The following is an 11,447-nucleotide window of genomic DNA, read 5'->3' on the forward strand; positions in this document are numbered from 1 at the left end:
CTTCCAGAAACCCTAGCGGCGCATTCATACCGCCGCTTAGATCATCCTCCACCGCCACCCGTGCAAAGCTCCTCCACCGCCACCAATGAGTCCCTCATCCGCCGATTATATCCTCCTACATTCGGCTGAGTTCTTATTATCCTCAACATCAATTTCAAACCCTTCTGAAATCGCAAACATTCCGCCGCTTAGATCCTCCTCCACCGCCACCAATGAATCGCTACTTTCCTGCCACCAATGACTGCCTCATCCGCCGATTACATCCTCCTACATTCGGCTGCGTTCTGCTACCTCTCGAAAACCCTAAACGGATTTGAGCCTACACATCGACATCTTTCTCCACAAATCTACACGCCAACTTCGATTTTAAAAAAATAAAGGTAAAATTTCTGTCTTGTTTCATTCATTTTAAAGGATTCGTAATTGATTTAGATTTCCAAACTGTTCTCATAGAACACTCAATTGATTTTCTAGGCGATAGCAGATCTGTTGTCATATGGGTTTGTAACCTAACAGAGGACGTCAACTGCGAAAGGTAACTAAATTCCTGTTCCCAACTTTAGAAAAATGATTTTTGTACATGCTTTTCACATATTGGTGAAAACCTACACAGAGCTGAGAACAAAATTCGCAAGGATTCATATATTAATTTCTAGTCAAAATAGAGAACTTATATTATTGCTAAAGAAGTACCTGAACTTGAATGAGTACACTTCTCAGATGGCAAACTCTTAAGTACTACGGATTTTTTTAATTTCTTCATTGATTCAAAGCAGATAATTGAATCCAGAACAGATTATAGTATAATATGAAGCTAATCAGAAATAAACTTTAAGAAAACAGTGAGGGATAATGGATACTGGAAATGCTGCTATTTTATAGGTGTAGAACTCCACATAAACTAAGATGACCTTTCAGTTCATCCTTGCTTAATTCCAGAACCCTAAATCTTGCAAAATGGGCTTTAAAATGGAAATTAGGTATTAATATTGGGCTTGTAACAAAAAACCAAAGTGAACAATATCTATGTCATTCTTGAAATCTTACTCATAAGTGTTTTCAACAGGATTTGCGATGCATAACTGCCTCAAATCAAAACCTGTCTCCATTGGGTTGAGAATAAGAAAAACCAAACATCGCACTCCGTCTCGCCTCCTCCACCAACGGAAATTATATCCATAATAGAGTAAGGTAACGGCTATTACCCAAAAAACTAATTTTTTTTCCACAATGCATGTTTAGATTTAAATCTGATTAGCTCATTTGTAATTCTACTATTAGGGAACACATCTACAAAAATTGCTTTGAATTTGGCGACTACTAAGAACATGCATCCAAATAAGTGTTTACCTTAATATATTTGGGAAAATCTCACTATCCATTACTAACAACAAAATGGATACACACATTTTTCATTGAGATAAAGGCAAAAAAAAATTGTCTAGGAGGCAACAGTGTAGATAATGACAACATAGCTGTTGTAAAGGAATATGAATTCATTGTGTTTATTTTAGTAATTAGCCTTGTTTATTAAAACTGATCTTTGGTTTATAAATTTACTTTTAGGTGAGAAGAAATCAGGAATCATACCACACAATCATAGAATACAGGTTCCATATCATTCTTGTCTTTGGATTTTGTTTTATAAATCATTCAAACCAGACCTTGATGATAGAGTTGGAAACTTTGTGAAGAAGATGCATTAATAATATTGGCCTTATAAAGCTTGTAAAATATGTCATGCCAAAATAGGCTTTTCAAAAAATTGTTAAGAACTTAAAAGGGAATTCCATTAATTGCTGTAGTAAGTGTGTGTGATTGGCAGATTTGATTCACTCCCTTTTTTAGAGTTGGCTTCAAGAATTAAATCTGAAATTCTGCATGTAATATTGCAATTTTTGATTGTGTAGGATTAAGGTGAATCTGATTATAAAGATACAATGATAGCCACGACATGAGAGAGAAGAAACTTCAAACTCATTTGAAAAACAGGTTGGTGCCTGAAACTGATCCTTTGTTTAAAAATTTAATGATTTAATCTCACATAGACATTTTTTCCACTGTTTTAGCTCTTTTAATTGCTGTGATGAAACACTATCATTAGTTAATTTTGTTATTTGGGATGAAACACTATCATTAGTTAAACTTCAAGGGCACACACTGAAAATAAAAACCACACTTGGAATTAATGGATTACATCAAGCTAAACAAAGATCAGTAAACTAAACCGAGTAGACCAAAAAAAGCTCATACCATGTTTTGCCAACAAAACTAACATCCAAAAAAGATAAACTGAGCATTCCACTCTGCCATTTAATCAAAATGTAAGAATCCATGGCACAAAAACATCTAAAATGACCCATCTCTCTAATACTCCTTGTTGACTTTTGGCTTCTTGTTCTCCTGAAAGCCAACAATATCATCACAGCAATTAAAATCAGCCTCTAAGCTTCTCTTAACAGAAATTCTTAATATAAAAGACACCACCTTCCCTAAGTGGAGAGGCCATCTTTTTCATAATGTTATTAGTGAAGGATGCTTGGATTCTTGTCCCCTGTAATAACAAAAAGCCATTAATAATTAGTTCCATTTCTGGTAGACAATAAAAGCCTAGTTGTTTGGTAGACAAAAGATCATACCTCATTATCATGCAAAACACACTCTAGGCTGTTATCATTTTTATCCTCTGGAACTCCTTCATATCTACGGACACATCTTACTTTAATGGTGGAAGTAGTGATTGCCTTGGAAAGATTGGTTAAGCATGTTACAAAAGGAGACTTTACTTCACAATCTGCTCAAATAGATGAAAATGAAATAATGTCAGAATCTGCAATGTCCTAACAGATTAAACACTTAGTCCACTTAACATTCACATCAGCCAATAACAATATAATCTTCATTTTTGCAGAAATAGTAAAACAAAAGGTTGGTGATCTGTGGAAGCAAGCAGGTGCCAAGAAGATCTATCACCAAATGGTAAAACCCTAACTGATTTGTAAACACTAATTCCACTGATTGCTTAGCCATATCATTCACAACAAAGTAACTGATTTGTAAACTGAGTGCTTATCCATATCATTCACAACAAAGTAACTGATTTGTAAACTGAGTGCTTATCCATATCATTCACAAAAACCTATAACAATGAATCCCTTTCCTTGTGCAGAAATAATGCAAGAAAGGGAGAAATAGCAGTGAAAACAAATGGATGCCAAGAGGATCTTTCAGCAAAATGGTAAGCTACTTAGATATCTAACTTAATTCCTACTGATTTTAAATGAATGAAAGAAAGAGAGCAGTACCAAAAATCGAGCTTATGGAGCCTTATAATTGTGAGAAGAAGTTGATGTAAGTTTTTAAAAGAGAGTTGCTAACTGAGCTGTAAAATGAGTGATTAGCCATATTTATAGAGGAAGAAGACCACCCTGCACTTGTCACATGTACACCAATACATATTCCAAAAAAACAGAATGATTAGGAGAGCCATTCACATTTCTCAGTTAAAATAAATTTCTGATAAATATTTTAATAAGTATTAAATATGTATAAAAACTATAAAACAATGTTATAGATGAATTAGAAATATTAGTTAATGCATTACTCGAAATAATTATATCTCCATAAATGAGTGGCAGTTGTGACTTGGAAAACGAATTACACAGTAAAAGAAATTAATTGAATGGTCCATTTGCCTTGCCCAATAAATGACTGTGCTGATTGGTATTTCCTCTATTTAAACTAATCTATCTTTACAGGAGTGACAATGGGATTGATTACAACCCTAAAAAGCAGCCGCCTAACACTCTCTCCAAAAGAAAAAGAAAGAGACAAAAAAGCTTCAAACAGCCTGCTACCTACACAGAGGCTGCTAAAGTTCTGAAAATGGATCCTTCCATAAGAACCTCTTCAAGTCTATAAAGGTTAGGAGAAGGCCAAAACGATGCATATCAAAAGGTAACACATTCCATAAATAATATTAGGGGGTGTTTAAGTTTCCAGAAATGGTGAGAAATAGGGTGAATTCTTGGGCTTAAATGATGTTCATGTTTCACTGAATATTTATGGAGAGCCCGATCAGAAATAGAAGGCCCGCACTGTTGGGCTGTGTAATACCCTTAAATCAATTCTCCTCCAGGACGTGGTTTTTAAATTCTGCTTTGAAGATTGTGCCCAGAAATGGAGTTCCATTTACTAATTTGGCCCTTGACATCTCGAAAACTTAAAAAAGCGAAGCCCCAACCCATTCTGATATTATCTTCACACTGCAATATTGGGCGAACCCTAATTTCCCCAATTTGAATCGGTGCGCAAATTACACCAGAATTTGAGCGAACCATCAAAATCTGGAATTGTTGAAAGGCGACACAGTCATACGGCGTGCACTGTCGATTGTGTGACACAAATTGGTAGGTATCGCCGGTGAGCCTTGTTACGGTCACCCTACTTCTTCAATTGAAGACTTGTAATCCATTTTCTGACGCACTGCGGTATGTTTGTTTATGAATCTGACAGGTTGGATCGGAATTGTTGTACACTGCTACTAGATTGGAGCGATAGCGAGGTCGACGAACAACAATTTTTTGTATTCAGTGTGTTTTTATCTACTGGTGAGTTTCTTTTATTTTTATACATGTGTTTGTTAGTTTTTTAGATTATATACCGATGTTTATGATGCGTTCATTTAACTTTACATACTCTGCTGAATCCGGTTGTGTAGTGAAGATGACAACCTTCACTACAAATTATATGAATCTATGCATGTTGTTGGAGGACATTATGGTTATATATCGCGTAGAAACCACTGCCATTATAAATGAATACATGTATGCTGGTTCTACTCGGCAAAGGCATCGGGTTGTGGAGCGTGCACGTCGGCGCAGCGTGATCCGAAAGATGCCAATACAGTTGAAGAACTTGGATCGCCTGGTACACTGGACTGATGCGGCTTGCATTGCCAATTTGAGAATGGATCGTAACACATTCGCAAGGCTGTGTCGTATACTTTCTGGTCGTGGTGGTCTCACAATCAAGAAATGTCTAGGGATTGAAGAACAAACTGCTATATTTCTGTCTATACTTGCGCACCATAAAAAAAACCGTGTTGTTAGCCAAAACTTTTGGCGTTCGGGGGGAACTGTATCGCGATGTGTGCATAACGTTCTAGCTGCTGTTCTTAGCCTCCATTCTATACTGCTTTCGAAGCCGAAACCAGTGCCAAATGATTGCACGGATTATAGATGGAAATGGTTCAAGGTAAGACAGTCTCTTTGTTGTTGGTAATCAATTGTATAAAGTCTCATGAGTTCCCTGCCTTTTCTAATTGCCACACATATTATTTATTTTATTACTGTAGGGATGTCTTGGTGCTCTTGACGGCACACACATTAATGTTTTGGTTAGCAACGAGGACAAACCTAGGTACAGATCCAGGAAAGGGCAAATATCGACAAACACTCTTGCGGTGTGTGACCGTAACATGCAGTTTGTTTATTTGCTCCCTGGATGGGAGGGGTCGGCTGGTGATTCTCGTGTATTAAGGGACGCCGTATCCCGTGAGGGTGGGCTGAAAGTGCCACAAGGTATAGTACAACTTCTTGAAACTATATATTTTCAACTCAAACGTGCATTGATTTGTCCATGAGAGGGTGGTATTACACAACTAAAAATGGGGTACTTCAATACAGGGTGTTACTATCTGTGCGATAATGCTTATGCAAACAGTAGTGGCTTTCTAACTCCTTACAAGGGGGTTAGGTATCATTTGAAGGAATGGGGGCCAGGCACCGAGATGCCGCAGAACACAAAAGAAATTTTCAACATGAGGCACACGAAGGCAAGAAATGTTATCGAACGAGCTTTTGGAGTATTGAAAATGCGCTGGGGAATTCTGCGGAGTGCATCCTTTTATCCAATCAAAACGCAAATACGTCTGATTATGGCATGTTTCCTCCTCCATAACTTTATTAGACGTGAGATGGAAATTGATCCCGCCGAAATTGAATTAGACGGAGTTAGTACGGCTGTTGAGGAAGACAACATTGGACTAGACTATGTTGATTGCGTGGAGCCGTCATCAGAGTGGACTAACTTGAGGGATAGCATAGCATTAGAAATGTGGAATAACTTCTAGTCCAAAGTATCTGGTTGTGATGCTATATAATTACGTTTCGGTCTTTGTCTTGAACTAGAAAATTGAATGACTCATCTCTTCTTTTGTCATCTGTTGACATTGATGCTTTAGTTTTTATCCATTTTGCGGATTTGCTGTTGGTTGTTTATTTTCTATTTGCTGATTTGTTTTTTGTTCTTAATTTTCTCTTTGTTGATTTGTTTTTGGTTCTTCATTTTCATATATCTATGCATCTTCTATCAGCACTATGAGCAAGATGAACGATACGCCCGAATGTGTATGTGGCTGCGGTAGAATGGTGTTAAAGCGTGCCGGTGAGAGGGCTATGCATCCCGGTCGACATTATTTGAAGTGTCCAGTCAATGGGAATCATGCCGGATCTTTCAAATGGTATGACAAGGTGGCCGTGGAAGTTTCTACTAGCTCTACCGTCCAAGCTGACCGAGATAATCTCGACACTCCAATGAAACCAGCAGAGTCGAGTGATGCTTCATTGAAGGAAGTCACCTGCTCATCTTGCGCCTCCGGCCTTGCAGTTGTGAACTTCAAGGCGAATGTTATTATTGTGTTCACTGGGTTGAGTTTGGTCGTAATTGGCTTTCTGATTGGGAAGCTTGCATAAATTCGGAGCTACGTTAATAATTGTTCGTAGAAGAGCGTTTTCGTAACTCTTTCCATTTCAAATGTCTTCTTTATCAAACTTTTCTGGAACGTCTGAACAACTTTGCTCTCGATATGCTGGCTATTGGCAAGGCCGGAAAATACGTCATCCTCCATAGCCCTTCGCTCTCAAAACGTATTACAACCACTTGAAATTCAGGACCATTATAAATCTCTCTCCATACTGGAGATAGAAGAATCAAGAGGGAGCAGCAAATGGTAGAAGGATTAAAGTATACTCCCTCTTCCAATGTTAAATATAACATTTTTTGAGATATTCAGATTGGATAAACGTCTAACATGAACAAACATTTGTCCATTAGAAGGAACATAATTTAGTCACTGCTTACCCACAAAACGAAGCTACGGGTCTTTGCAGTTTTCAGGTGGCTAAACAAACCAATAGCTAAGTACTGAAACAGTTAGAAGCAACGCCAAAATACTGGAAAAACTATGCTTAATAGCTATATATATAAACTAAGCCAAAAAATAGCACCATAACCCATTCAAATGGCACCACGCTCGTACTGAATCAGGCGTAGGAGATACCCAAGTCTTGCATTGTCGGGCATGCCATTGAACACTTCCAGTCGTTGAGGTTTGTCTCCCAAGATGTTGCACAGATCATAAGTTTGATCAACTGTAAGCCCTTCGACAGTACCTAGCTTAGCAAACACCTCTTCTCTTGCCTTGGCCATATCGAACTCATACCCTATCCTATTGGAGATCTTATCCAATCTGGTATTTGTTTCAGCATGAAGGTTGCCAAGGAACTCCATTAGATCACCATCACGTGACACCATTTTGCGTTTCTTTGGGCTTGTTCTGGCGGTCGATGTTTGTTTGCCAACATTTCTGGAGCTAGTATCGTGGAAGTCGGTGTCACCCACATGAGTGTTTGGGTTGGAGATAAAATCTTCAAAGGATGGATAATACTCGTTTTCATTGCATTCACTCCCAGACGGCATTTGTGCCCGCAAGCGAACTGCTGCCGCGTCAACATTTTCAGCACCACCCCCAGATGCGCGATCTTTGCCAAAGATGAACTTCCAAGTGTCAAACAGTGGCCACGACTTTGTGCGCATAAACTTCGTGTCCTTGTCTGCCTGTATACACATCAAAGTTAGGAGTTACACCACGAGATTAGGAGTTTAGCCGTTCAACTTATGTTAAACAAAACAGAGTAGCAATATGTAAGATAATGGAATATAAGTTGTTCAGTACCGCAACAATTTGATCCCACTGATCATCACTGCAATCAATTTTGTATTGACCATCGTCGTTGAAACCGACCCCACTTCGAGACAGAATGTTTCTTAAGAGACCATAACTTTTTTTCCAAGCACCGATCTTTGAAGTTATATGAGGTTGGCCTTTCAAGTCGGAGTTGGGGAACTCCGCACGGATACTATCCTCGATCTTAGTTAGATACCCCGCTCTGAAACCATTGTCTGATTTCCAGCCCCTTGCCACGAGTTCCATCAAAGTTGCCGCTAGTATTTCCTCCTCCCTAGCAACCCACATCCGACGAGTTCGGTCTCCCTTGCGAAACTTGCGCTGTGGAGTTTCATCTACCACTGCAAAAACACAAAAGGAACACTGTCGACTCCATATACAACAGGGCAGTAGCTCGGTAATCCCAAACATAGACCTCTAAAGCAAGAAAATTAGAAAGACAAAACATACAGTCAGTGCCGAGGCTGGTAGAGCGACCTCCCGAAGGACGTGTTCCTTCACTACGGATACCTACAACAAGATGAGCAAATTATGCTTTCATGCACAAAATTCAGACCATGCTTTCATTTAAGCAGCGTAACGAATAACTACTATACCACAAACGAACAAACATTCAGACTTCGCAAGATTTATAGGAAGCAATTTCACATTGTCTCATTGAAAGATTACATACACTAGGCAGATTTGCAAATTCACAGACCCAATAGTTACAAATCGAATCGAATCGGCGGGTTGATGCACGACATAAGTAGTGGGTGAAAAACCGAAATAACCGTACAAAGAATGAAAGTCGAGGTTAAGCAAAAACACCCACAATCAATTCAGCAGGTCGGGTATACCTTTACCCTGTTGCTGTGTCGATTGCATTGTTCTTTGATGAGCGTGGTTTCTGCGGTGTTGATGGGCTCCTCTTTTATTTCCACCCAAATGCAATCAAATTTGGAGTATTTGCCGCTCAATATTTTTGGCTTGGCGGGTCATCTAGACAGCAGAATTTGAGTTGGGGGTATTATGGTCTCACAACCCATGTGAGATTAAAATAATAATTTTCGCCGGGACATTTCTTGGTTCATTTCGTAAAAACATGAACACCCTAATTACTTTCAATTTTTCATATATGAACAGTGCCAATTTTGGCTTAGATTTTAATCTGACGAACTCATTTCGTGTAAATTGAACAAGCCCTTAGTTGTACATCAATTCGAATAAGTGTCTTAATATCATTTCCATACCAGATTACCAATCATTAAGTCCACTTCTAACAACACTACAACATTACTTTCCAGAATATTTATATCACTACTCTTCTAACATCACTACAACATTATATTAGTTCATTTTTGCCATTTTGTTAATTATACTGTCTTCCATTATATTAGTTCATTTCTGCCATTTTGTTAATTATACTGTCTTCCATTATATTAGTTCATTTATGCCATTTACAGACACCAATATTTACATCCCCATTTGTACAAATTACATATACATAAATAATGACCTATTATTTATCTTTTTCAGGGAAAAAATGCATTGGAAACAGGTTTAATAGTCTAAAAATTGCTTAGCAAGGAATATATATGAAGAGATTAAGCGCTCTCTCTCTCTCTCTCTCTAGTTCTATCAATCTCAATCTCTCTCTCGTCTCTCCATCTCCTGTCCTATTTTCATAATCTAATTTGTGAGTTGATGCTCTTCTCTCTTAGTTAAATTATACTAAATATCATATTTTATAAATACAAATACTACATTGGTGAACAGATGGTGTACAGGCACACACTAAATAAATGGATTTATGTGTGTTTAATAATCATAGATGTATTCAAAATGTGTCACACAACCATATGAAATTTGATTAGCTACTTACAAAGTGATACTCCTAAAATGAGTAAATAACTTTGGAAACATTGGATATTTCTTGGTTGCAGTGCACCATGCCCAATCAGCATTCCTTTAACAGGCTGTTGTAAACAAATGAGTAAATAGCTTTTTATTTGTATTAAACCTTAAGCAATGTTTTTAAAAATATAAACAAAAATATCAATTAGAATTGAAAACGGCCAACCTGCTCTCCAATGAGTGTTCTTATTGAGAAATGACAAAAAGGGTAACCACAATAGCTGTAAAAATTCCCGCCAAAAAGGGTAATTATGACTTTTCAACAAACTGTCCCTTTAGATATTGATAGATAAGCACACGGCTTTAGACTGTAGTAGCACTATACTTTACTTATTTTGGTAAAATCAGAAAGAAATCTCTCTCTTAAAAAATCTCTGCTTCGTAACTCTTGAGTTATTTCTGCAGATTAGAACATATTTTAATATTCTTTCTTACGCTTGTTTGTTTATAATTACATTACTTAATTATGAATTATATTTAATGCCTAAAATCGTGGATTATGTCATATTTTAAATTATGAAATATACTTATTTAATTATAATCATCATAATAATAAATAACTTTACATATATAATTATAGTAGGAATCAGATTTATTATATTATTTATTATTGTTGTTATTATGTCATCAATTAATAAATTATTTAGAAAATCTTAAAGTAATTTTAAAATTATCACAATACTATAACGACTTATTAACTTTTCAAACAAATCATAATGTAATTTTAAAATGATTGGTTTTTTAAGAATGGTAATAATAATTATTAGTACTACTTTAAGTATAAGGTCAATTAAAAAAAAATTACCTTTCCCTCCCATTATATATCAGCCCACATCCAATATCTCTAATCATATGAAATAAAAGAACACAAATAGTACTAATAAACAGTGGGAGTAAAATCAGAAAGAAAGCCATCAGTTCTTGGTACGTTATTTCGAAAATACTAGTAGCTCTTCGGCCTCGGTGTGCCCAATGCACACAAGAAAGTAGTCAATCAAGTTAGTTTTATATGCGTTTATTGACTTCGAAGGTTAGTTGTTGCAGTTGCAATTCAAAATGATGAATTTTTTTTTTACACATGCATGTAAAATAAAATCGATGGAATTTAATTTTTGCCCACCCTTAGAAAAATAGAACAAAAGCTCTTTATACTCAACCATGAATCGGTGGCATAGGGTAGTGTTGCCCACGGTTCGAAAACCGGCGGTTCCGGTTCGGAACCGCCGGTTCCGGTTTGGTCGAAGTCGGAAACGGAACCGGACCGTGAGGCTATTTCACGGTTCCGGTTCCGGTTCGAAAACCGGCGGTTCCGGTTCCGGTTCGGAACCGTCGGTTTTCCGGCGGTTTACACGGTTCCGGTTCGAAAACCGGCGGTTTCGCGGTTCGATTTTTTTTTTAAATTTGAAATTTGGACTTATACAATAAATTGGAACAAGAGGATGGATAATTTAAATTGAAATAAGACGAATAATGTGAAAATGATATCAATTTTATTGAATTTGAATTGTAACGGACAACGATA

The 11,447-nt window shown here is 37.2% G+C and overlaps 1 long non-coding RNA gene across 1 annotated transcript; it reads left to right on the forward strand.

The window, feature by feature from the left end:
* Positions 1–456: 456 nt before the first annotated feature.
* On the forward strand, positions 457–9,658 carry LOC121807487. Its single transcript, XR_006051826.1, has 6 exons — positions 457–535; positions 1,067–1,191; positions 1,911–1,992; positions 3,170–3,238; positions 3,759–3,957; positions 9,548–9,658. It is a non-coding gene; the product is annotated as an uncharacterized LOC121807487 (long non-coding RNA).
* The last annotated feature ends 1,789 nt before the right edge of the window (positions 9,659–11,447 follow it).

The sequence above is a fragment of the Salvia splendens genome, chromosome 6, assembly GCF_004379255.2.
Source record: "Salvia splendens isolate huo1 chromosome 6, SspV2, whole genome shotgun sequence".
NCBI lineage: Eukaryota > Viridiplantae > Streptophyta > Magnoliopsida > Lamiales > Lamiaceae > Salvia > Salvia splendens.